Raw genomic sequence first — 27,707 nt, 5'->3', positions numbered from 1 at the left:
TTTACACCAGGAGATGCCACCCAGAAAGGTTAAGTGCTTTTCCCCAGGGTTGCAAAGCTGACCAGACTGGAGCCTGACAGGAGCTCAGGCTTCCTGCTGTCTCCTTTGCCCAAGCCCTCCAAGTCTTCCCCATCCTACGTGCTTTCTGGGGACTGAGACTGGGTCTGAGGAGCCTGTGGGCAGAGTTCCTCAGAATTTCCATAAGTGAGTCACCCCACCCCCACCCAAGCAGAGTTATGGTCTTCCCTGTGCTGGGTTGAGAGTCCCCCATGTCAGGCACTCTAGAACTCAGTTCTTGAATTTATTATCCCACTAGGCAGGCCCCAGATCCCCTCTCAGCATTCCAAGGTGCTGTTCCCTCCCCTCTCCAGCTCCTCCACTAGGGTTCTTCTCACCGTCTGTAAGCTCTACTACCTGGGTTGGAAGCCTGGAGAGATCTGCAACTTATCTGAGGTTACCCAGCAGGCAGCCCCTTCCCCATCTGCCTCCCACCCCATTTTATCTGTCAGAGGGGTCTGTGGCAAGCCTACCTTTCCAGATCTTAGTTTTCCTGTCTGCAGAGAAGGTGTGTGTGTGTGTGTGTGTGTGTGTGTGTGTGTGTGTGTGTGTGTGTAGGGGAGGTAATACTGTGATTTACTGGAGTTGGTGCCCCCACCTTCTCAATGTGTGACCTTGAACTTGGCTCCACCCCAAAGAGAAAGTGCTAGTAGGATGGTCTGGGGCATTCTCCTAAGTGTGATGCTGTGGCAGCCTCCCTTTCCTTTGCTCCCCCTTCCACTGAGGCAAGTGGAGGAGCAGCTGGGCAGGGCTGACATTATAGAGCTCAGTCATCAGTTAGTGGGCGAGGCCCCAGCTTCTCTCCTGTGGTGTAGCTTCTGCACTGGCCAGAGGGGACAACTCCACTGCAGGCTTTGCTGTTCCCATTTCTCACTCCCCCTTCCCCCGCTGCTGCAAGACACAGGGAAATCCACAGGTCCAAGATCCGTTGTCTCCATTGAGTCAGCAGAGGCCACATGACTTCTGAGGGGCGGCCAACTGGCTTTTAAATAACTCGGATACTTAATACCCTCCTCCTCCACTCTGTAGCCTGGGCCTCTGGGGAAAGGTTGGAGTAAATGAGCTGGGTGAGTCCTCTGAAAGTCGTAAGTGCTCCTGCCCCCACCTCAACCTATCCCCCCATCCCCCGCCTGGACTTCCAGGCCATGGGGAAAAACCATATTCCTTGCTGCCTTTTCACAGTGCTTCAGTTTGTGAGTGGTGTCCCCGGCTGGATTTTTTATCCCTGGTTTAAAATTGGAAATTGAAGTTTAGAGAAGGGAAATTACCCCATCTGGCTTTCATTCTTAGTCTACTGCTGCCTGGCTGTACAACTGTGAGTAGGTCCCTGTTCCTTTCTGGGCTTCTATCTCCTCATTGGTGCTTCAAGGTGGTCCAGCTGGTGGGTTGCCACTGGTTGCTGTAGCTGTAAAATTTCATGAATTGTTGCCCTGGTTTAGATCTCCTCTCATAGAGCTACTCTTTGCTTCCATATTTCTCTTGGGAAAGCTAAAGGGCAGGCAAGACTGAGGCTCAAGGCCAGCAGGGGCTGGCCCAGGATTCCAGTATAAATTCAGTTGAGTCAGGAGCAGCAGTGGGTGAGGGAAGGGAAAGGAACAGAGTTGGACTCTTTCCTCTCCTGCTCTTCCCTCCCCTCCCTCCCTTCCTTTCTTTTGCAGGTAGAGCTCGGGATAGATCAAGAGCAATAACCTATTTAAATCTTAATTTCCTTAAAACTCAGTCTCAGCAGCTGTAGATACAGTTTGGGGTGGTGGGAGCAAAACCTTCTTAAGCTGGACCAGAGTCAGGCTCCCGATAGTGGAAGTTAGTGGGCCCAGTTCCCCTGACTTCACCACTGTCCTGTGTCACTTGGGAGACAGGGATTGCTCTCTCTGTTGGTTATATGAGAACACTGGGAGGTTAAGAGCTATGCTTGGGGTCTCCCCAGATTAGTGATGTATGTTTTCTGATTGTCAGCTTGGTGCTCATGCCACTGGTCTTCTCCAGACAGGAAGCAGGGGGCTACGGGATGGAAATGGGAGATGCAGGTGGGCTCATGCTTAGATCTGGGAGTGACCTTAGTGTACTTGACTCCCTTCGCATCCTCTTGGGTTCTTGTGATCCTCCTCAGCTGTGCCAAGCCTTCTACTTCTAGAATTATGGAATCTTGGAATCAAAACATTGAATTCTAAGAACCACAGACTCAGAGAGCCATAGAACCATGATCTATGTGACTCAGAACATAAGACTTATGGTGCTGGTAACATGAATGGTGGTGAATGAAGTACTGAGAGCCTGCAGTAGGTCATTATACGAGTGTTCCCCAGTGAATCTTGCCTGTTTCCATGTTCTCATGCTGTCCCTTTCCACATTGACTTTGGTTTGGCCATGCGGATTCCTTTGGCTATTGAGACATCAGCCAATGTGATGTAAGCAGAGGATTAAGAAGTACTTGCGCATTGGGACTCCCCTCTTCTTGCTTCCTAGAGACCTGAATGTGTAGAAACTCAAGCAGGCCTCTTAGAGGAAGAGACCAGAAATGAGCCATCCCAGCTGAAGCCCCCTAGACCAGCCAGCTCCCAGAGTGACACCAGACAAGACCAGGAGAACTACCCAGCTAATACAAGCCAAAATTGCTGGGTCAGAATTGTGAACAAATAAAATGGTTGCTGTTTTTAAGCCATTAAGTTCTGGGCGGGGGAAGAGGGCAGGGGGAGAGGAGGTTGTTACACAGCAGTAGATAACTGATTTAGAGCCTTAGAATTAGAATTTATTGGTGCAGCCACTATGGAAAACAGTATGGAATTTCCTCAAAAAACTAAAAATGGAACTGCCTTTTGAACCAGCAATTGCATTGCTAGAATTATATCCGAAGAATCCTGAAACACCAATTCAAAAGAACCTATGCACCCCTATGTTCATAGCAGCGCTGTTTATAACAGCCAAATGCTGGAAACAACCTAAGTGCCCATCTATAGATGAGTGGATCAAAAAACTGTGGTACATTTACACAATGAAGTACTATGTAGCAGAAAGAAAGAAAGAACGAAAGAACTTCTACCATTTGCAACAACATGGATGGAACTAGAGAATTATGCTTGGTGAAATAAGCCAGGCAACAAAAGAAAAATACCATATGATGTCACCTATTACAGGAGACTAATGAACAACACAAACAAACGAGTAAAATTGAACCAGAGGGCACTAGCCTATGATCTCATTACCTGAGTGATTGTCTCACATAACAAGGATGCCAGCCTGTTAAACCAAGCATGCCGTTGTCGGGGGACAGCCACTGACCTGGAGTCTGCAAGATCCTTCCCCATGTGGGAAGGCCACCCTCCCTGCTACACCCCACTCTTATTAGGGATTTCTGGACCCAAGGGTAGGTAGGATGATGACCATGTCCAGCTTGAAGCTACTAGAGGAGTACGAGACCTTTGCTCATTGTCTTTTATAAGATAATAAAGGGTCTTAAGTCTGAGAGGGGAGAATTGTTATTTTTTATTGTTATAAAAAACTAATTTTAAAAAAGAATTAGAATTGTAGAATCTTAGTCATTCTGTACAATCACAGTATCATAGATTCCTGGAATCAGAAATTGAAATTTTTGTTGTAGTGTCTGAGGAATAGAAGTGGTGGGGCCTGAGAACTTACTTCTTTTTGTTGTTGTTTTGTTGTTGCTGTTGTTACAGTTGTCCCAATTTTTTCCCCTTTGCTTCCCTCTGCCCAGTACCCCACTTCCCTCCCCCTTTAGTTCATGTCCATGGGTCATGTATATAAGTTCTTTGGCTTCACCCTTTCCTATATTATTCTTAACTTCCCCCTGTCTATTTTGTACCAACCAGTTATGCTTCTTAATCCCTGCACCATTTCCCCATTTTCCCCCCTCCCAGCTGATAACCCTCCAAATGATCCCCATACCTGTGATTCTGTTCCTATTCTGGTTTGCTTAGTTGGATTTTGTTTTTATTTTTTAGATTCTGTTGTTGATAGTTGTGAGTTTGTTATCATTTTAGTGTTCATAGTTTTGATCTTCTTTTTCTTAAGTAAGTCCTTTTGACATTTCATGTAATAATGACTTGATGATGATGAACTCCTTCAGCTTTACCTTGTCTGGGAAGCACTTTTATCTGCTCTTCCATTCCAAATGATAGCTTTGCTGGATAGAGTAATCTTGGTTGTAGGTCCTTCCTATTCATCACATTGAATACTTCTTGCCAGCCCCTTCTTGCCTGCAAAGTTTCTTTTGAGAAATCAGCTGACAGTCTTATGGGAACTCCTTTGTAGGTAACTCTCTGCTTTTCTCTTTCTGCTTTTAAGAGTCTCTCTTTATCTTGAACCTTTGGCATTTTAATAATGATGTGTCTTGGTGTAGTCCTCTTTGGGTCTAGCTTGTTTGGGACTCTCTGTGCTTCCTGGACTTGTATGTCTATTTCCTTCACCAAATTTGGGAAGTTTTTCTTTCTTATGTTTTCACATAAGCTTTCAATTTCTTGCTCTTCCTCTTTTCCTTCTGGCACCCCTATGATTCGGATGTGGGCATGTTTAAAGTTGTCCCAGAGGTTTCTAAGCCTTTCCTCATTTTTTTCAGTTCTTGTTTCCTCATTCTGTACTGGTTGACTGTTTTTTCTTTCTTATGTTCCAAATCATTGATTTGAACCCCAGTTTCCTTCCCTTCACCACTGGTTTTGTGTGGATTATCCTTTGTTTCATTTAGCATAGCCCTCACTTCTTCCCTTTTGTATTTGCCATACTCAAGCGTATCTGTCAAGCCTGTAATCATCTTTATCCCAGTGTTTTGGACTCTGCATCTGTTAGGTTGGCTATCTCCTCGTCAGTTAGTTCTCCCACTGGAACCTTGATCTGTTCCCTCTTTTGAGCCATACTTCTCTGTCTCCTCATCTTGACAGGCTCTTGTGTTTGTTTGCCTCTGGGTCTTAGGAAGAGCTGTCGCACCTGTTATGTTGTAAGGGGTGGAGCCTTAGGGATTTGTCAGTACAGGGCAACCTGTTTCACCTCGTTGTGGCACTATGTGTGGGGGAGGGGTCTGAGAAGGAACAATGGTGCTTGCACAGCACTTGCCCCTTTTCCAGGCACTTCTCCCACCTCCGTATGGGACTGTAGCCTCTCTAGCTGTTGCCCTGGCCGTCGTTCCCAGAGTGGGTGGGTCTGCGGACATTCTCGAGAACTCATGTCTTTTAACTCCCACCTAGGGCTACTCTCTAATCCACAGACCAATGTCTCACCCCTTTCCAACCTGGAGCCCTTCCCCCACCCACAGAGTCCCGTATTCTTCAGTGTTCTGTTTATTCTGCACACAGTTTTGTTCTACCCCTTATGTGGCTTCTCAATCTGTTTCTTCTGCTTAGGAAGCATTCCAATGTTGATCTTCTTCTTCTGGTCTTTGGAGCTAAAAGTAGACTTGTTGAAAATTTGTCTTGGTATTTATTCCAGTTCCTGAAACAACGCCTGGCACAGAGTCGGGGTTAATGAACATATCTTGAGGAAAACCGTCACCACCACCACTACCACCACCACCACCACACACACAAAAACAAAAAAAAAAAAAGCAAAACCAAAACACCCTCTTTTTCCTGCCCTCACTACTACGGTCTGTGATCTGTCCTTGGTGCTGAACGCCTTTGAAGACAGTGGCCAGGTGGGTGGGAATCAGAATAATTTCCCATGTCCTAGAATTCAATCTCATTCTCTCATTCTCTCTCTCTCTCTCTCTCTCTCTCTCTCTCTCTCTCTCTCTCTCTCTCTCTCTCTCTCTCCTCTCTCCCTCTCTCCCTCCCCCCTCCCTCCCCCTCTCCATATCCTATCTCCCTCTCCCCCATCTCATATGGAGATCATTGGCCTGGATTATTTAAAAACAAACACATGGTGATGTATACTGATCAACTTCAAGTTCAGCTGTATGCATCAGATAACAACCTCTTAAATAATACAGAAATAGAAGCTCATTTTTTCTCATAAAAAGTCCAGATATAGCAGTCCAGAGTCTGAATGATTTCTCTACAATCATGAGAAACCAGCACTCCTACCATCCTCCCACTCTGCCTTCCCTAGTGTGTAGTCCTTATTCTTGTGGTGCACAGTGGCTGCTAGAGCACCAGCCATCACATCAGTAGATGGAGGCAAAGGATAAATAAGTGTGCTTCTTCCCTTTATGGGTACAACCCATCATTTTATTCAACATGTTCACTTACATGGCCACATCTAACTAGTTTCAAAGGGCCTGGGAAATATATTCCTTTAACTTGGGGGCAATGTGTCCAGCAAAAGTTGTGGTCCTTATTACTGAGGAGGAAGGAGAACTAGCTATTGAATAGTAACTAGCAATCTTTGACATTGATAATGGGACAGTGGTGTTTATGGTGATAGTCACTATGGTATACTAATTGTAGTGTCAGTAGTAATAGCAATGGGAATGGCAGTGGTGGTGATGTTGCTAGAGGGGGTGGGTAATGGTGATGGTGAGGATGGTGCTGATAAAGCTGGTGGTCAGTATAAGCTCTGGTCCAGGAACACAGACTTAACTCAAGCATCAGCCTGGATAAGGAGAATACCAGAAGAGGAACCCAATGAATACAAGGTGTCTGGAGCTGGGGGCCTGCTCCCAGCCACAGGGGTGTGATTTATGGTACTCCCGCTCTTTGCAGTTCATCAGCCATGAGCCTCTCATCTTCTTGAGTCCAGATCATCCCCAGCAGAACATAAATCAGATTCTCTCCATTTAGGCTGAAAATAACTAGAATAAAAACTTAGGGCCTTAGGCGAAGCAGGAAGGGTTATTGGACTTCCTTTTATTAGGCAATAAACGCTGATGGAATTTGTTGATACAGTCAAGGAAAGCTTTGCTGTGAAATGTGCAGAGAAATGCATGGACACAGCCTCAGACATAGAGACAAATGTTTGAAAGGCCCACATGCGGAGAGAGTTCCAGGTACACAAAGAAACAGGCCTACAGTGATGGAGGCCCGCAGGCACAGATACACTCAGTCTCACAAGGAGGCACCAGGCCAGCCCAGGTTCTGCAACTGAAGGTGACCAGAGGGGTAAGACTTGGGTAGGAGGGGCTTTACTCTTCAGGATGTCTCCCCAACGGGCCCAAGGACACACCTGGAAGCCATTAGCAGAGGAGCCAGCGGGCTCTGGCTCCAGGTGAGGAGGCGTGATGAGAACATGTGGTGGCCACCTGCCTGCTGGAGCTGGAGCATGGAGGACACCTTGGCTTGTGTAGTTCTGGCCTCACTTCCCCAGGAGCACCTAGACTGCAGGGGTGACCACAGCACAGACCCTGGTGCTCAAGGTAGTCATCACCTCCAGTTCACCTCCTAGACCTTTGACACCAGATTTCCTGACTTTCTTAGTGATACTCCTTTTCCAGGAGGACTTCCTGGTGACTCCTCTGCATGCCCTTGTCTCTTGCTGTGCTCTGCTCAAGCCCCTGGATAACATCTTCCTGATCTGCCTACCCTTTCTGTGGATGTGTGCTGCTTTGCATGTGGCACCCATGCCTGGCTCCCGCCACTGTGGCCTCCCTCCCCTCTGCCCAGGTGGGCAGCTTTATTTGTATTTTCAGTCCTTCCTTAGAATTGGAGATGTTTGGGTCCCACCCTGGGTCTCAGCCTCCTCTGCTGCTCATCCTTGTTCCTGGGACTCATGGCTGACTCATTTCCCACAGCTGGAGTGTTGGGGTCCCACTCTTTGCAGACAGACCATCTGATTGCCACCAGCCCAGGCCTTAAGAACTGGAGGTTCCCTCACACCCTGGAACCTTCCTCCCTTCCCAGCCTCATGCTGCCATTTCCCAGGATGACCTAGTGCTGGTTTCCCCCAGTGGGTCAGATTCCAGTCCCTAGATTTCCCAACTGTATTTCAAAATGATAGAGGGAGTATTCAGCCACAGGTGCGGTTGCAGTAGCTTCCCCTAGTCTAGTAGAGATGCCCTGGGGGTCTCTAAGCTCATCACTCTCTGGAAGGCTTGGGTGGGCAGAAGACCTTGAAGGCTGGCCCAAACTTTGAATATTGGCTGCCCCACATATTCCTGGACTTATGACAGGAACCTCAGGACAGACAGATGGGCAACAGCCTAGGCAGCCAAGAAGCTGTTTTCTGTTGAGGCCACCCCAAAACTCTGCACCTCAGCAGCCGCCATGGGACACCCAGGATAAACAGCTCTCATCCCTCCTTAGTGCAGGGCCTGGCTGAGGCAGGAGCTTCAGTTTGGCCCTGCTGGTGTGTCTCCAGCCCTGCCCTGGGGAAAGAAAACAGAAGCCAGTTGGAAGTTCAGAAAAAGAAAGGTTAAAAAGGAGCCCACAATCAGCCCTAATTAGCCATTGGGAGAAAGAAAAGGAGGTCACAGGACTGAGTCTACTTCTGAAAGAAAGCACCTGGCAGGCAGAACCCTGCTGGTCTGCGCCCCCACACCGCCCAGTATGGGGCTTGGTCCCACACAGGCCCAAATAGCCCTGGCTCTTAGGTCCTAGGGGACAGCTCTACATCCACCCATAGACCCCACTGTGTGTCTCTCCTCTGGAAGAGGCAGCTTGCTATAGGAAAGAGGGAAGGAGGGAGGGAGGGAGGGAAGGCAGGCAGACTTGACTGAGCATCCAGTGTATGCAATGCACTGAATTTAAGACTTTACACAAATGATTGTATTTAATTTTCACAGGGGCCTTGAAATGGAGGTACTTTGGCTCCCATTTTAAAATAACGATGTGGGCACTCAGGTTAAGTAGTTGACCCAAGATCGCACAGCTTAAAAGGGACCAAGTGGAGAGTCCAGCTCAGGCTGTGCTATAAAATAAGTGCTTGGAGGGCAGAGTTCTGGCCTGAATCATCGCTGCGCCCCGCAGTACTCAGCTCCGGGGAGGGACAGGCATGTGGCAAGTGGTGAGAGAAGTGGTTGAACTCAACAGGCAGGACAGGCTGAACCAGGGAAGGACATAAAAGGGGGGAGGGCAGATGGAGGGATGGTGGAGGTGCTACAGAGACAGGGCAGATCGCTGCTGTCTCCTGAGACACCATTCAGGAGGCCCCTGGTGGTAGCTCTCCTGGGGCTGAGAACAATCTGGAATGAATACAACCCATACCCCGCCATGGGGGAGGCAGGAAAGGGGGGATTTTGGGAACAGTACATTTCCTCTCCCCTCTTTGCCACTCCTCCGGCCCTCCGCCCCAACCCAGATGGTGAAGCTGGTGAGAAAACAAAATGAAGAACCTTTAGCCCTTGCTGGAGCCAAGCCACCCCTGCTTAGCCTGGGCAGATCACCAGCAGTCCAGCTGGGCCAGGGCCAGGCATGGTCCAGGGTGTGGTGGGGGCACTGAGGAGGAGAGTCAATGCTGGACCTCAGGGCAGAGCCACTGTGGGCACGGTGCCCCTCCGCTGGAACTTCTGGCAGGGGCCAAGTGTCCCTAACAAAAGAGAGAGGCAGCAGGATGGGGAGGGGGGAAGGGACCCTTCTTTGGCCTTGTCCATGAGCACCCCAGCGACTGGGGAGCAGTAAAGACACATTTTGAGTCAGGCAGACTTCCCATAGCAGCTGGTTCAGTCTTCATAACCTTCACCCTGAAAAGCAGTGATTCTCAGAACTGATTTTAAAGATGAGGAAACTGAGGCACAGAGAGGGTAAGTAACTTTCCTAAGATCACAGTGTAGGAGAATGGCTGGGATTCCAACCCTGGCTGGTTGGCTCCAGGCCTGCTCTTAATCAACCTGATCCTGAGAGGAGCAGCAAGAAGCTTGCCGGTCTGCACCCACCAGCAATTAGGGGCCCCTCGCTATTGTGGAAAATATCACTGGAGTGTGTCTGATTAGGCTCATCAGTGCTCAGCATGGGACACATGTGTTTTTAAGATGGATCACCATTATCCTTGACTGAAGAATTGCGTGGGGTTTTCTAATTATAAATTATTCCTGCTGGATTTCATTATGCTCCCTCTCATACTGGCTTTTTGTGTTCTCAATAATCTTACAAAACTTTGAAAACCATAGTTGGCCAAGCTTATTTTCTTGGTCTTAAAATATACAGCTAAGGTCTTATTAAGACACAATGTTATATTTTTTAACAAGTGAGTGTTTGACCCAAGATTACAAGAAGACAGCAATTATTTGAATTGCACCATTCCACAGTTATAATGAATCAGAAAGGCAGGATGGAAATTTACCTTCTTATAGAAAACCTTCTTTCATTCAGAAAGCAAACTTCCTGCGGTGGAGGGAGGCTCTCACTAAAGTGTTTTAAACTTTTCAACCAAAAGCCAACTGTTGTAGGCAAGTAGCCTGGGTTAATGTGATCATTTCTAAGTGAGATCATTTCACGGAGGACTGAAAATTTTTCAGATTTAACAGCACTAACAAAGACAGCAAAAAAAAAAAAAAAAAAAAAGAGAGATTGATTTATATCATTAAATGAAGAAGAAAACATGGCAGTCACCAGGACCCAGCATAGGTTTAACTTAAAGGAAGTCAGGCTAACCCCTCTTAGCACCCCCTTCAAGAGAACCCAGTCAGGGGTCTGTCAAGAGTCCTGAGAATCTTGACTTTGAAAAGGCATTTGGAACATATCCCAAAGTATTTTTATGGTAAATTGCAGGGGAGGGTAAAAATAGTGATACTCCAGGGGAGTCCCTGGTTGCCTGGATGGCCAGAGGAGGAGAATTGATTAGTGGATCAATAGCAGCCTGGAGGGCAGACTAGAGCCCTCCTTGGGGCTCAGTCCTTTGTGCTGACTTGCTCAGTCTGATGTATTTTTGAAGGACTTAGATGAGGCCAAATAAAACCATGTGTCAAAATCTGTGGGCAGGAGAGTGACTGTGTCCGATGTCAGGACTAGGTTTCAAAATGACCTGGATTGACTTGATCTGTAGGTGACAACCACAGGTCCAAGTTCATGGAGGTACATGTCAAGTCCTTATTAAGGCTCAAAGGTTGGGGTGAGAGAGAGGGGAGGGAATTATTAAGCAAAGACTGTATGCCATACCCTTTGCAGAACATAGCTCATTTAATTATGAAAACCCTTAGAGGAGGGCATTTGGTCTAGGTCACAGCTCATAACAGGTGTAGCTGAGGTCAAAACTGAGGCTGGTCAGACTCATAGGTGCACATTCTCACAAAAAAGTTCAAGAGGAGGGAGACAGCTGAACAGTAGTTTGTGCAAAAAAGAAAACAAACACATTTATGTGACACGAGTCCCAAATTCTAACACTGAGGCTTTTCGGAGCCTCTCCCTTGGGACCCCTGCTGAGCCAGGCTCAGGGTGCAGAGATGAAAACACACAGCCTCAGAGCCAGCTGAGCTCTCTCTGGTCTGGGGAGAGAAACTGATACAACGAACGAATCTGATGGTGCTGGGCATACTGAGTGTCATGGGAGCCCAAGGAAACCCAGAGGGCCTCCCCCTTCAGGGAACCCAGCAAACTGCACAGAGGAGGCAGTGCCTGGCCCGGCCTGAGGACGCTGGCTTGTCTGGGAGCCCGGGGAACACGCAGGTTGAGGTCCAGGTGGAGTGTGCCAGCCTGAGCACTTCATTTCTGGGCTCCACTCTAAGGCCCAGGCATGGGCTGGGCTGTGAAGGGATGAGGAAGTCTCCCAGTTGTCCCCTCCCAACCCCCACCCCAGAAATGGAAGAAGAGAGCAGAAGGGGGCTGGAATCAGGCACAGGCCTCTGGGGGCACTGGGAGGCTCTGGGAGCACGGGCTCTGGGCATGCCCGTTATGTGATCACCACTGGCTGTGCCCCGCAGCTGTTCCTTCAAGTGAAAAGGGCCAGAGACTGGTGTTCAGTGGCAGTGAACGTGCAGAGAACAGATGTCCCCAAAGTCATTTAGAAGAGGCGAGGAGGGAAGCCCGAGTCCTTGTAGTAGTGGGGGAGACAGTGTGACTAACATGTGCAGAGGTCTCTGAGATGGGGGACGAAGCCAGGTAGGTCTGTGATGAGAGGCCAAGACGGGGAGGTGGAATGCTGCTGAGATACTGTTGGGCAGGCTGTGCTGGGCCTGGCAGGCCTTGTTCAAGCCTTTAACCTTTCTCCCAAAGGCAAGGAGAAGCCACGGGAAGCTTTTAAGCAGAGAGGTGATCATTTTATTTGCATTTTGGAGAGATCACTGTCACTGCATGATTGAAGGAGGCTGAGTGCAGAAAGACAAACGAGGAGATGCTTGGGCGGGGTGGTGCTGTGGCTGGAGGTGCGGAGAAGTAGGGTTTGTCCCTTGCGTCCTGGCAGCCTGGTGACAGGCTGGATACGGGGCGAGGAGGAAGGATGGCTCTGGGTGTCTGGCTTCTCGATGATGAGATCATTGACTGAGAGAGGGAAGACCAGGTGCAGGGTGGGCAGAGGGTGAATTTGGCCACGCCTTTGATGAGTTAGAGATGCTGAGACACTGAATGGGCAGTTGACATTTAAGTCTGGCGTTCAGGAGCTGTGTCAAGGCTAAAGATGCACAGCTCTTAAGTGGTCATTGGAGCTGCCTGCTTATTCAGGGGCAGCAGATCCTAACCCCACACCTTGCTGGAAGACTGGCTCAGTGCTGCCTTCCGGCCCCCACAGCTTCCCTATGGCAGTGTGCGGGCAGTGTCTACCTCACCCCTTAGGTGGTGAGCTTCTTGAAAGCAGGGACCACATGCGTCTCTGCACCCCCAGAGCCCAGCGCAGGCCCTGGCACAGAGGAGGCATTGGTGGCAGTTTTGATACTTGATGCATGAACCACCTGCCAGTGGAGCGGCTGCCATAGAAGGAATGAGATCCTGGGAGAGTAAAGGAGATCCCTACATCCAGCAGGTGTCCTCTGGGGACCCTCTCAGCCCTGGATTCTGGCTTTCCAGGGCCTGACCACCAACTCTCGGGAGGAGGCTATGTCATTTTCTGTTATTTCCGAGTCCAGGGTTTGGGCTGGGACTCTCTGTGGCCTCTGGAGAGGTTTCTGGAGGCTGTGCTGACCTCAGCAGATGCCCCTCTCCCCCACAAGCCTCTCAGCTCTGGAGCTGCTGCCCAAGCTCAGGTGTCTTGCTAGAGTTTAGCAGAAACTGCTGAGGTGGCTTTGGCCTGGGCTGCTGGAGCTGGCTTCGTGCCCAGTCCAGCCTTCTCGAACTTGGCCTTGGCTTGGGCCCTCCTCCCTCCCAGCCACCTCTGTTCTACCCCACCGCATCCTGTACTGCAGCCTCTCGGCTGCTGCAGGAGCCAAAGTGGACCTGTGCCTGGAGGTTCTGAGGGCTTGGCAAGAAGAGGGTGTACCTGGAAGGAGGAGGAGAGGAGCAGATCCGTGAAGATGCTGGGCAAGGAGAGGGAAGGGGAGGGACTGGAAGGAGCTAACAAAACACAAAATGTCCCCCTGGGTTGGAGGACCTTCAAGATTGTCTGCTTCTCTCACTGTGTCTGGAAAGAAACTGAGGAGTGGGTTGGGTGTGGCAATGGATGGGGGTTAGTGGTGACTTGTCAGAGGATGCACAGGGCACCAGAAACCTTCTTGTCTTTGGAAATGTGAGGAGGGGGAGAGAGCAGAGGACCCTGGAGGCCAGGGGAGGCTGGTGACTGTCCCATCTGGAGGAATGCAGGGAGAGGTTGGAGGTCCTGGAGCAGAAGGGTCAGGAGTCAAGGTTGGCTGAGACTGATTTCTTCTTGTACAAATTAGCCCCCCACTCTCTCCCTACTTGTCTCCCCATCACACTAGGAGCTCCTGAAAAATAGAGGCTGTGTCTTCCATCTGAGTGGGACATTCCTAAGGCAGGGAATAGTCTGCAGTCTTCCCAGACTGGGGATAGGACAGGACCAAACCTTCACCCTCTGTTTATCCACGGCACTTGGTGTTGGGGTAGTGCAGAGAGGGGAGGGGACTGGGACAAGGAGCTGCAGAAGGCACTCACAGAAGCCTAAATGTCACATGACTGAGCAGCCCTGCCCCATTCACTAGAAGGGGAGGTAAAACTTGAAGCCTGGGAAAGAGATAAAAACTAGAGGAGGATTTCATCCCCTGGAGCAGAATTCTCACAGTGTAGTGGGGCCTGATGACATACGCATTATTATAAGACCTGAGCACACTGGGTGGTTCCCAGCCTGGCTCAAGAGTGTTCAGCTTGAGAAAACTATGGGGACAGTGGTCCCTGCCAGCTATGCCAGCTCTGGTAGCAAACATAAACACTGCAAGGGACTGCCAGGCTGCCCCTGAAAACCCAGAATGACCTTGGCTTCCAAACTACTCTAGGATAAGACTACAGGAACTTAAAAGGACAGACACAGCAGTACCATCTCTTTGTTAATGTCATTTTTTATGTTCAGTTTTAAAATATATTTTGTTTTACTTTTTTTTGCCGAATGTGCTTACCATAGAAAATTTGAAAAATATAAATTGAAAGAAAAATAAACACACCCATAATCCCACAATCCAGGGATGATTTTTCATTTTATCTTTCAATTATAGTTCACATTCAATATTATTTTGTATTAGTTTCAGGTACAGAGCATAGTGGTTAGACAACTATTTACTTTACAAAGTGTTCCCTCCAATATTTTCAGTACCCACCTGGCACCATACGTAGTTACTACAATATTCTTGACTGTATTCCCTTTGCTATACTTTACATCCCTGTGACTATCCTGTAACTACCAATCTGTAACCCTCAGTCCCTCCACCTTTTCATCCAGTCTCCACCCCCTGCAACCATTAGTTCGTCGTTCTCTGTGTCTACGTCTATTCCAATTTTGTTTGTTAGTTTATTTTGTTCTTCTGATTTCACATATAAGTGAAATCGTGTTATTTGTCTTTCTCTGACTGACTTATTTCACTTAGCACAATACCCTCTAGGTCCATCCATGTTGTTGCAAATGGTAAGATTTTCTTCTTCTTTTTTTTTATGGATATTAACCCCTTATTGATGTATCATTGGTTAATATGTTCTCCCACATGTTATTTTTTCATTTTGTTGATGGTTTTATTTTCTGTGAAAAATCTTTTTATTTTGATGGAGTCCTATTTGTTTATTTTTTCTTTTGTTTCTGATAGCAATGTATCAAAAAATATTGCTAAGAGAAGTGTCAGAGATTTTACTGCCTATGTTTTCTTCCAGGAGTTTTATGGTTTCAAGTGTTACATTTAAGTCTTTAATGTATTTTGAGTTTATTCTTGTATATTGTGTAAGAATGTGGTCTATTTTCATTTTTTTTGCACGTATCTGTATCAGTCCAATTTTCCCAACATCATCTATTTAATAGTGTCTTTACCCCATCATATGTTCTTGCCTTCTTTGTAAAATATTAATTGATAATATAGGCGTGGGTTTATTTCTAGGCTCCAGAGACTTTTTTGACAAATTTTCTTCCAGTCTTTTTTTCAATGCATATTTTCTTCATAATTGTGTTACTTCTGCTATGATCTTTAAAGTTGTTTTACTTTATTTTTTCTTATAATTATTAAGGTTTTTAAAGAATGAAAGTACACAAAAACATTAAGGAGCAGGAAAAAATTACTCGTAATCCCATTATCCATCAACCATTTTGTGAAGATATTGCAATATTTACTTCTAGTCATTTTTCTGTGCCCCACACTTTTTAGAACATGTTAAGAACCATAAGTGCAAGTGCTCTCTGTTTACAATTTGGGAGACAGCATAATGTATTCAGCACCTTCCTGCCTCCTGCCACAAACACCTGTATTCAAATCCTGGTTCTATCACTTACTTTTGGAAAGTGACTCCACCATTAGAACTTCTGTTTCCTCAGCTATGAAATGGGATCAACCATTATCCAGTTAGACCATTGCTTTGCAGATCTGTGTCTGTAAAACTCCTGGCCATGCGCACAGCACTTGGTGAGTCCTCAGTGAAGGTGTAGTGGACATTTCTTACCTGTTTTGCTGCCTAACACTAATTCCTTGCTTCGAATTTTGGGTGAATCTCCTACAAGGTGAGTCCTTAGGGAAACTAGGACACCTCCTTCCACTTCAAGGCCAAAGGAGTCCAGATACTCTCCCACTGCTGCCCCCTGGCAATTTGGCCAGCTGTACCTGGCTCAGGACTTTGACGTGACAATTGGTGAGGCTGGGAGGAAGATTTGTTAGAATTCGTTTGTGCTTATGTCATGTAGCAGTGCCACATCTGGAGTGATGCTTAAAGGCTGTACTGGTGAAGGGACTGGGACCAGCTATGCCTGTGCTATGACCTTGGCTATGAATCCAGCTGCCCTCTCATTTGGTTGTTCAGCTTTCTCATCCATTCTGAGCTGCCCTGTGAAACTGCCAATAATTTTTTTCTGTTTTGCCTAGTCTGAGTCAGTGTCTATTGCTTGCAGGCATGAAAGTTAGTTCCTGCCCTGGCTGGTGTGGCTCAGTGGATTGGCACGGGCCTGTGGGCTGGAGGGTCGCTGATTTGATTTCCAGTCGGGACACATGCCGAGGTTGCGGGCCTGGTCCCTGGTTGGGGACATGTAAGAGGTAGCCACATGTTAATGTTTTTTTTCCTTCTCTTTCTCTCTCCCTTCTCCCCCTCTCTCTATAAGTGAATACATGAAATTTTTTTTAAAAAAAGTTCCTACATCTTTTCAACAGTAGAATAAATTTCAGGCATTAGCTTCAACTTCCAGCCACACTTTTCATGCAGACAAGTCCTGGATGTGCTAGAAGTGTGCTTAACGCTAGCCTTTTGGACGAAGAACAGGGCAACCCTAGATCTGCATCTCACTGCTCAGTCCAGAGCCTGCCTAGAGGGAAGGCACTGAGAGCTGCTGAAGGAAAGAATGGAGGAAGGGAGAGTGTGGGCGAGGGTGGGATTTCCATGCACCTACTTCCTGCAGGCAGCTTGTGTGTGCTCCACTTGAATTCCTAAGGCTTCTTGGGCCTCCGTTGGATGAATCCTCTGACTCGAGCAGCCTGAAACCATTGCAACTCATCTTCTTCCCCTCCTGCCCTTATGTGCTCCTGTGTTTTCTCAGAAGATGGCATGACCCAAGATAAAAACCCTGGGTGTCTCCCAAGATCCTTCCGGTCTACACCCTAAACATTTTTCAATCCATGCCTTGCCTCCCCAGGATACCAGCCCATCCTGTCCCTATCTCTCATCTATCTGAATTTGCTATCGGGACCCTGGTGTCCACAGGACTGGTCTTCAGGAGGCCAGTTTGGTGGGAGGAGCAGGCCCCCAGAGGTCAGCTCACGTTTGACAAGCAATACTGCTTGCCTGGGATTCTTAATCCTTAGGCAAGGGGCTTGGGGAAGGCCCGGTCAATAAGCAGAGCTCCAAAGACTCAGGCCAGACCTGAATCACACCTGGAGTCAAGCCGGGACTCTCCATCTTGGCAGGGGAAATATTCGTGTGCCCTTTGAGAACTCGCTGGTCAGGGCCTGAGTCTGAATCATCTCTGTTCCCCTCACTCCCACCTGCCCTCAGTTCCCGCACAAGGCCTGGCCGGCTGTCAGTGCTCAGGAAGTGTGGATTGATCAAAAAACCTCTGGGTCATTACCTCAGGCCTTTCTTGGCATGTCTGGACCCAGCTACCTTTCCAGCCTCATATCCACCATTTCTACCTTGAGCTCCAGGCTCCATCCACACCACCTGTGCCCTGAATGTGTGCTAGGCTTCTGTACATTCCCCTGTCTTTGGACATGGTGTTCCCTCCACCCAAAGCCCTCCTTCAACCAGGCCAGCCCAATCAACTCCCATTGATCTAGCCTTCCTTTAAGGCTTAATGAGTGCAAGTACTTCCTCTGGGAAGCCTTCCTGGAATTGGCCTGGGAGGCTCCCTCATTGTGCCCCCTCTGGGTTCTGCCCGTGCAGGCCTCTGTTATACCACTTGGCCCAGAGTATTGTGAGTATGTATTCACCCACCAGGCAACATTTCTGAGGGGACTGGATCTATTTCTCTCTGTACCTCAAAGTGCATAGCCAGGGCCTGGCACAAAGGGAAAACCAAGACGTTTCCTCTCTTACCACACCCACCCCTCAGAAGCAAGAGATGCAGCTGGAAAGCTTGCAAGGACTTGAATGCCAGGTTAAGGAGAAAGGCTTAATCATATTTTAATTGTTGAATGATAGTGGTGGCTGGACCCTCTCATTTGGGGAAAAAAAGTGATTTTTTTAATTTGACCCTGTCCACCCCAGAGAACAGGGGGTTCATTATCAGCAGGAAGATGGAAGATGGGCCTTTGCCTGGGGTCACTGCTGCCCTCTCCTCTGTATTCCACTTCTGCTCTCACTTCCAAATCCTGATGTTTCTCCCCAAAGGCCTGGGTTCTGGGATCCACCCCCAATACTCAAGGACTGAGTCCAAACCTCAATCCCCTATTATATAAGTGAATTATCTGCTGTTTCCAACCAGCACCAGCCAGATCTCCTCCTCCTCCTAATTGATTTAATCTTCTCATACCAGAGAGCTGGGAGGGACTGGGGAGACAGTGCTGATCCGAAGCCAACACGTCAGTGACGTAGGCTCATTAATTACAGGAAATCTAGGTCACGGATTGGCTCTGATTTTCCCGGCCCCAGTCATTTGGGTCTCTGAAAGGACATGTTCAGCTCCTCCTCAGTCCTCAAACCTCAGTCCTTCATGGAGAGAAAGTTGAGGGTTGCATATAACCCTATCTATCTCTCAAATCTCCCTAAACCCTCAGCTTTGGACAGAAATTCCTGGCATTCTGACCTGAGCACAGGGCACAGCTAACCTAACTTTTTGAGGAATGAAGAGATGATGACATATGATTTATTTCTGAGGTGGGAAGAGACCTCGGAGTTGTCTCTATTTACTTTTCACAAGTCCCTTCTCTAACAGAGTATGTCCAGATGCTACTTGTACACCCCCAAGATGGGGAGTTCCCCAAAGATAATCCCCCCCTTGTATGATGGCCTTTCTCACAAGGTGCTGAGACAGCCTTGTGACTTCCTCTGAAATTCGGCTTTGCCTTTGGGGTCACAGGACATGTCCCAGGAAAGCCAGCCAGATCCTGAAACACGGTGATTGTGATCTGTGACTTTGCTCTTAGCTAAGCTGAACACCACTGGTTCTTTCACCAGTTCCTCACTGGTGACTAGAAATTTCTCCCCACTGTAGCTCTGTGGTTAAGCCATGGATGTTATCATCCCAGATGCACAGAGCACAGCACAGACTCTGTCTCCTAGTCACCCATACATCTATATTCACCATCCCTTCATCAATCCATCTTTCTGAAATCTGTTACATTTCAAATCTTGAATGTTCTGAACAATTCAAAGCTGAATAAAATATAAGCTCTCTTTCTTTCTCTCTCCCTCCTTCCCTTCCTATCTCCCTCCCTCTCTCCCTCTCTGTGTCTTCACTCTTCTTTGGGGAGAGGATGGGAGCTAATAAGGCAGATGGTGCTGAGTATTCAAAAAAAAAAAAAAAAAAAAAGAAAAAGAAAATGCTTTGGGGATTCAGAGGAGGGAGAAATGGCATCTGGATAAGGTTATGGATGCCTTCCTACCAGGGGAAACTTTTGATTTGGGCCTTAATGGAATAGCAGTATTTGTACATACACAAATCCATTTGAAGTAATTCCAAGTAGAAGCAGCATATCAAAGATACAGAGAGCAGAATTCATGTATTATTCTTTAAAGCCCTACCTAAGTGCATAGTACAGAGCTGGGCACAGTATTATAACCTAATATATACTTGTTGATTGATATTTTTCCTTCTCTGACAGAGGCACCCTCCCACAACACTTGATCTGGATAAGATTTCACTCTTTATCTTTTTAAAAAAATCTTTACAAAGCTTTATTGAAACCTGTACATATCTTTATCTTTAAAAGGATTCTACCAGGTGGCCTTGGATAAGTCACAGAACTTTTCTGGGCTTCTCTGAGTTTGGGGTTGTATTTCTGTCCTTTCCCCCCAATTTTAATTATTTCTATCATGTTCTCTGCTTTCTTCTGAGAGATAAGCATTTTCACATATCTTAAATTTTATTTTATTTTGTCAGCACCAATGAACTCAATTCCACCTGTCTTCAGCTTCCTCAGCCCCATACCCAGGCAACAAAGTCAGTGATATGGATGAAGGGGGAAGTTCAGTGCAAGCGAAATAGGATTAAAGTAGAAAACAGGAGCCATGAATTCAAACCCGGTTTTGCCATGACTTTGCTATGTGACTTCAGGTGCGTCTATTTCTCTCTCTGTTTTAAAGGTTCCTCCCCCCCCCTTCATAGAATCTTAGCATTGAACACAGCATTTGATAATGTCTAGTATAACATCCTCATCTTACAAATGGAAAAATCGACTCATGAAGATCATGTGACTTGCTCTAGATCATATCTAGATTAGTGGCAAAGTCAGAACTAAATTTCAGATTCCCTGACTTTTGGTTCAGGATTTTCTTTACCCAACTACCACTTTTAAGACTCCATTCACAGCCCCTGTTTTTCTCAGGGCAAGTTTCCTCTCCCACCTCCATTCCCCAGGACAAAACGTGTGACTCTTCCAAGTAAGTGTTCTGGCTGTGTGTTACGGATTCATGCCTGGGTGGGAGCTGGGCAGGCAGCATTTAAGAGCAAGTATTCCCAGCCTGGCAGAGTTAATTATGTTCATCAGGAAGAGAGAAGAGAACGGAACAAGGCGCTCTGGTTATCTACTGGTCTTTAATCAAATTGAGAAACGAGGAAATCCATCACCCGGAGGCTAAGGGAGTTGGAGAGCTTGGCTTCCGCTGGCTCCGGAGTACTGTAATGGGTTGGGTGCTGTCCAAGGTGCTGACATCTTCACTTATGCTCGGAGTTGCTGGGAGGAGCTGGGAGGAGCCCATGCAGGCAGGGGGATGGCTTGTAGGAGATGGCCCAGGATAGAGCAAGAAAGGGTCTGGACATATTGGAGAGGCTTGAATTCCTACTCTGCCTCATGAATCTTCCTTTTTCCATCATTTGTCTATCTGCTTTAGGAAAAACTCCTGTCTTATGGCCAGAGTCCTAGGCTGGGATTGAAGGCATGTAAAAAGAGGAGACAGGCCTAGACACTTTGCTTTCGAGGAGACAGGCCTAGACACTTTGCTTTCGAGGAGACAGCCCTTGGTATGAAGGCAGAAGCTTAGTACTTGGCCTTGGGGACTTCCCCATTTTAAGGGGAGATGTGGCATCTGCTTTTATAACATCTTCAGTGCAAGATAAACTTGCTTTTGAGAGTTTATTAATCTGGTGAAGGAACATCATTCTACCTTTTAACTCTAGCTCAAGTATGATATAAAGAAGTCATGGCTCATGTCTACATGGAACCACCAGTCTGATGGGGAAGACATGGTCTTTCTCTAGAAATCCCTCAGTCTGGTTGAAGAACACATGTTCTTGATTTAGGGAGAAACCTCAATTATAATCAAGGAGACAGGAGGGACAGATAACTTAAAATGTGCAAAATAACCAACCAAAGAGCTCAGATCTTCACACATGTAATTACAGTTATTGGTGCTAGCTACTTAGTGTCAATCAAGGAAGTCTTCCTGGTAGAGGTGAATTCGAGTTGAACTTAAAGAAAAGCAAGGGATCTTAGGCCCCCTGAGTATCATGACTATACCTTCTCATTCTGTTATATCCCCTTGTAATAATCACAAGCCTGGGCACAGAGAAGGCTCTTGTTTGATGAACAATCACCAGCAGATAGACAGCAGAGTGGAAATGGAGTAGGGATCAGGGAGGAAGGTTGTTGGAAAGGAGAACCTGAGACAGGTGTGGGGGCATGGCAGTGGAGTGGTGAGAAGGACAGAGGGAGTAGCCCTGTGTGTGTGCAGGCCACTGAAGCACAACATTTAGAGCAACTCCCTTATGTTTCTGGAGTTGGTGAGGGACACTTTATTGAATCTTAGATTGTTAAAGCTAGAGACTATTAAATTACAAAATCATAGACTGTTCAGCCTCTAGAGCACATGATTATGGAAATTTAGAATATTAAAATCATAACATCTGCCCTGGCTGGTGTGGCTCAGTGGGGTCACTGGTTCGATTCCCAGTCAGGGCACATGCCTGGGTTGCAGGCCAGTTCCCCAGTTGGGGATGCAAGAGAGGCAACCACCCATTGATTTTTCTTTCCCCCTCTCTCTCCCTTCTCTTCTAAAATAAATTTTTAAAAATTAAAAAAATTGTAGCATCTTAACAGAGCAGAATCACAGTGTGTTGAAATTATAGACCTGTAGAATCTTAGAGCCAAAGAGCCAAAAATCCACATTAGAGAATCTAAAATTCAAGAAATCTCAGTATCAGAGAGGATAAGAAACACTTTTATGGACTTCCTCCATGTCACTTATGTTTCTGGGAGTATTCTAGTATTTTATCCCATTTAATTCCTATTACAAGTTTTAAGCCTTTCAGTCCCACCCCTACTCAAGGCAGTACTTCTGACAAAGATTTATCAAATTTAGGCTTCCATAAGCTTCTTTATAGGGGAGTTGTTACCTCACCTCTGTGCATAACTCCACCCCCTGCTGAATAGCAGCTGGAAAATTCTAACTTATGTAAGCTATACTCTGTCTCCTTGTAGTTTCCCCACATTGGTCCAGTTCATGTCCTTTGAGCTACGCAGAGTAAGTCTAATTTCCCATTCATGTGACAGACTTTCAGATGGCCAAAGGCAGTCCTTATTTCTTCTTCAGGCTAAGCTGGTTTGTTCATCATGTAGATAGAAATGGGACAGCAAATCAAAGAATGTTTGAGCTGGAAAGGTCCTTAAGGTCATGGCATCCAGAGACTGCCTGGCAAGTTAGTAGAGCACTATGGTCAGAAGCCTGGGCTTTAGAGAGGGGCAAACCTGAATTCAGAATCCAGAGATACAACACTAACCTGCTCTGTAACCTTGGCAAATTACCTAATATCTCTGTGCCTCAGTCTCCTTATCCATAAAACAAAGAGAATAATAATATTGACATAGCAGAGTTGATATGAGGATTGAATGAGATATGCAAGGGAAGCTCTTAGCAGAGTGTTTGGCACACAGTAAGCAGTCAATAAATATTAACTATAATTATAAGAGGCCCAGAGGGGCAGGGACTCACTCAAGATCACAGAGCAACTTAGAAGCAGTGCTGGAGTTAGACCAAGGACTCCTGACTCCCAGCCCAGGGCTCTTTCTTCTTCTTCATTTTCACACTCCCTTCCTCAGGAAAGGGAAATAACCCCTGAGGGAACTGGAATATTTTGCTCACTGAATCAGTTAGAAGGCAAGTAAGAGAAAATCTGGCTTAGAGTGGCTTAAACCTTTTATTTCTTTAAGAAGGAGACCAGAGGAAGGTTAGTCTGGTGATTCTACCATGTTTCTGATGACCCAGACTTTTCCCATTCTAAGCCTTGAGGGAGAGTCCCCTTGTGATTGTGAAATAGCCAATGTGATACCAAGCACCATGTCCTCCCATGCAGGAAGAAAGGGCATGGGAGCAAAAAGCATCTCCTCCTCTCATGCCCCTCTCTTGTCCAGGAGGGGAGCTCTCCAAGCAGACCATCCCCTTCCCTTATATGTCATGGACCAAAAATGAGGTCACATATCCACTCTCAGACCACTTACTGGCAAAAGGGAAGGCATTTCCATGAATGGCTTAGAACATCCCTGTTGCTGGGCATCTTGCTACTGAAATAAGGAAGAAGGGATTGGCTGTGGGAAGGCAACCAATTGTGCCTGCCATACTCACCCTCTGTCTTCTCTCTAGATGGGCTTCCCATCTCCTCTCCAACCTCTGCCAGGAAGTCTTTCCTGATTTATACCCGTTGTCCAGCACACCCTCTTCTACCATGTAATCGAGCATTGCTCAATTCAAGTAACACTCTACTTTGACAAGGTCTCTCATCTTTTTGTGCCCAAATCTTGTCTTCTCAATCTGTCAGCATTGGAAGACTAACAACAGCTACTACTGAGTAAGTACTATTGTGTGCCAGGCATGGTCTTAGAAACTTGTATAGCCAGCTTCCAAATGGCTCCCAATGACCCACATCTCCTGGTATTCATACCCTTTTGTATTCCCCTCCCACGTCTTACCAAGGTTAGTCTGAATGGCCAATAGAATATGGCAAAAGTTACGGTATGTCACTTCCATCTGGGTAACACACATTCTCTTTCTTGGCTCATCCATTCTAGAGGAAGTTAGCCACCATGTAATGCACAGCCTTACAGCTTCCAAATGGCTCCCAAAACCTTTGACTGTGGTTTGAGATAAGTTTGGAAAAGGGTACTCCTGCCCCAGCTGAGCCTTCTGATGACTGCGGCCCTGGCTGGCACTTGACTGCAACCTCATGAGAGATCCTGAGCCAGAATCTCTTAGTTATTCCACTTCTGGGTTCCAGATCCTCAGAAACTGTGTGAGATAATAAAAATTTGTTGTTTTAAGATGCTAAGTTTTGAGGTAATTTGTTACTCAGCAATAGTTAACTACTTACTTCAGTGCCACAGTATCACATTAAATCCTCATGACAACCCTGAAAGGTGGAGTTTGTTTCTCTCATTTTTCAGATGAGAAAACCAAGGCTGAGCTGAGTGTGGTGACTTCCCATCCTGCACAGTGACCGAGCTGGATTTGTTTCATGCCTATCGGATTCCAAAGCAGAGGGAACCTGGTTCTGTTTTTTCAACTGGAATGTCTCCAGCTCCAGGGTTGAGGAATTGAGGACAGGAGGAGGTGCTCTCTTTGAGGTATTTTGTCTCCCTTGTTTTTTCATTTCAGTCATACTCTTTTAGGCCTCAGTTTCTTTATGTAGTATAGGGGGATAATAACCCCTGTTCCACACTCCTCACCAGGAAACCATGAGCATCAAGTACAAAGGAACTTCGTAAAATGTCAAGTGTTGTGATCCCAGAAAGGTTAGCTCTAAGTGAGGAGCACCCCTCCCCATGGCTCTCACAGTGTGCAGGGAGGTAGCCTCACAAAGCCGCCTTTGTGCAAGCGGCCAGTGCTCCCTCTTCTCTCCCACCCAAGTCTACGTTCAGGAGACAGAGAATACTGAGAGAAGTTGAGGGCCCCAACCCACTTCTTCAACCTCATCCCTCACTCTGACCTCCCTTTCAAGCCCTATTGAACTAGTGGAAATTTCCCAAGCCTGCCAGGAACTTTCTGTATGCTGAGCCTTGACCTGTGCAGTTTCTTCTCCCTGGATACCATTCCCAACTTCTCCACCTGGTGTGTTACTACTCATCTTTCAAGACTCAGATGTCCCCACTTCCAGGGTGCCTCTCTTGACCTGGTTCAAAGGCTCCTATTTCTCTGGATTAGTGCACCAGTCTCCTGCCTGAGCACTTGGCCTCCAGCTTCTCTTTTCCAGTCAAAGCCCCATGGTTCAGAATAGCTCCTCTTTGTTCTCAGAAAGACATCCAAAGCCTTCAGCTGGAACTCAAGGCTTGCTCCCCGCTGGTGTCTTCAGCCTCAGCTCTCTTCTCTCCCGATAGGCCTGCACAGGCGGTACGCCCCAGCCATATTGCTCTTGTTCCATAACTCAGACACGCCTCGCTCTCTCATGCCTTCCTATCTGCTGGTCCCCTTGTTTTCCATGCCCATTCCCACCTTCTCCACCTGGTGACTTCCTGCCTGAGCTTGAAGGCCAGCTCTAACTTAACCTCTTCTGGGAAGCCTTCCCGGTAGCCCCAGGAAGAGTTTGTGGCTTCTTTCTTGCTCTCCCACATGACTGCTCAAGCTTTTGTTACTGTTTGTCAGCTTGCCTGCTTACCCTGGGAATTTCCTGTATCTGACACATGGTTATGTGACCCAGCAGGGTCAGCACAGGTGCTTGGAGCAGCCATGTAGGATTTGTTGGTTGAATGAATGAATGGTGAATGAATCCATCCTTGAACCATCACTTCATGGACAGTCTCAGACTACTGTTTTCCAGGCTAAGCCCATTTTATAGCAAAAGGGGAAGCAGAAGGAAAGGACTTCTCTGGAAGGGAGAAATAAAATTAATTAAAATGTAAATCTGGTTGAGAAAACCTATCCCAGGAAGACTGGGATGTCTGAGCCCTGGCTGACAATGGAAGAGGGATCAGGGGACAAGCAGAACTGCAGCCAGGTCAGGGCAAAGGGAGTGTGTCCCCCTCAGTGGTACCTCCGCCCTCTGTCTTCACTGCTTTCCTTGCCCCCATGCTCTATGCCCTCCTTACATTCTTTCAGAGATCTGAGATGGAGAAGGAAACTTATAAATGGTGATCATCTGGTGCACTGCCCATGAGTAAGTACCTTATCATTATTTGGTCTTCACAACTTTTGGGAGTCAGGAGATAGGAATGATCAACTTCACTTTCCAGGTAAAGAAACTGAGATGCAGAGAAGTTAGATCATTTGTTCAGGGTCACACCATGAATGAGTGGCAGAATTAAAATTTGAATTCAAATTTGACTGACCCTAAAACTCTGTTCTTTTCCCTCCACTCCACTGGAGTCTTAGAGTGAGGCCTCAGGTGGTCCCCAACCTCTGAATTCAGATGCACAATTGTGTATGTGTTTGTGTCCATTTTCTATGGAGAGTTTCTATCTTTTATCCTTTAAGGTGATTGTCACCCTACCCCCTGCCTATACCATGTTGCCTCCCTGGAGGTGGTGGCCTTTGAGCAGGGTATTGGGATGCAGTGTGTTGGGATGAAGAAGGCCAGCTGGGTAGAGAAGAACACGTATAGGGCTGTTTGGGGAAAGAATTTAACAGGTCTAAAGAATGCCGAGGGTGCTGTGGGTTCTTGTTCCTCATTTATTGTGCTCCAATCATGGCTCCCAGCTCCCAGCTCCTAAGAGGCACCTGCCTGCCCTGCAACTTGCCTGCAACTTACAGGCCAAAGGCACTCCAGGCCAGGCATGAGGATATCTGTTTCAGTCCTGGTCTGGTCCTCTGCTGGATTTATCACCAGTAGAATCTAGCAGGGAGGTTTCACACCTTGTCCTTCCAGTGCCTGAGTATAGGGTGGGAAGACAATGAACACACAGGTACAATTGCTTGTGGCTCCTCATTGGCCACAGACCAATATTAGGGGAGAGGGCTGCTCCCTGGGTCCCTCCATCCCTGGGAAGCCCTTCAGCCCTTACCTGCTCCACTCCTGGCTCTCAGCTGCATGTCTCTCTTGCTGTGGAGTCTCCTTGTCCTGACTGACCAGCTTGAGAGGTTTTAAGCACAAGGACCTAATCTTCTCCTTCAAATACCAGCTCAACCCAGAGGTGGATTCAGCATGAAGCTAATGCTGCTGGAGCATCATATGTTTATATTGTCATGTTCTTGGTAACTTTGCAAAGGAAAGATAACTTTAACCACATACTAGTTCTTCTCCAACTTCCCTTATGTCCCAATTTCCCTTTATGTGAGGTGGTTGGAGGGGCCATGGGGACATCTGAGATCCGGCTAAGGGAGTTTGAGTTGAGGATCAATTTAATTTGGGTTAATTCAGATATACTTATGTAGTTCTCAGTCATCTCTGCATATAGAGAGGTCATTGCTAGCCACCTCTATGTACAGTGTGGCTTCTAGGAATCTTCCTATTCACTGTCCAACTCAGAATTGTGACATCAAGGTGCCATATCCAGAGGTCATCTTGTGACATGAATGCGTTTTATGCCACCTGGCCCTAGAAGCATATGGACAATGGAGGAGAAATTAGGAAAACAGGTTTGAAATGTACAGAAACAGATGCTAGTCTGCAGGAAATCCTTCCAATTGTCAGGGGAAAATATATATTTTAGAGGTGTGCCTGGCAGTAAAAAATACTGTGCTATTTTTTAAAATTGTGTGATG

At 47.0% G+C, this 27,707-nt stretch overlaps 1 long non-coding RNA gene across 5 annotated transcripts in view; it reads left to right on the top strand.

Annotated features, from left to right (window-relative positions):
* Positions 1 to 27,707, top strand: part of LOC150018502 (uncharacterized) — a 31,613-nt gene that overhangs the window by 3,239 nt on the left and 667 nt on the right. The window contains exons 1-4 of one of the 5 annotated variants that reach the window (XR_016508831.1): positions 633 to 1,372; positions 19,966 to 20,139; positions 23,661 to 23,865; positions 24,458 to 24,637. This is a non-coding gene — a long non-coding RNA (uncharacterized LOC150018502). Of the gene's footprint in view, positions 1 to 632; positions 1,373 to 11,831; positions 11,970 to 19,965; positions 20,140 to 23,660; positions 23,866 to 24,457; positions 24,638 to 27,707 lie in introns of those variants that run through there. The other 4 variants (XR_016508836.1, XR_016508847.1, XR_016508853.1 and 1 more) reach the window with 4 other exon arrangements.

The sequence above is a fragment of the Furipterus horrens genome, unplaced genomic scaffold, assembly GCF_987537825.1.
Source record: "Furipterus horrens unplaced genomic scaffold, mFurHor1.1.pri manual_scaffold_2, whole genome shotgun sequence".
Taxonomy (NCBI): Eukaryota; Metazoa; Chordata; class Mammalia; order Chiroptera; family Furipteridae; genus Furipterus; species Furipterus horrens.
The sequence above is the reverse complement of the archived record's forward strand: the minus strand, read 5'-3'. Positions and strand labels throughout refer to the sequence as shown.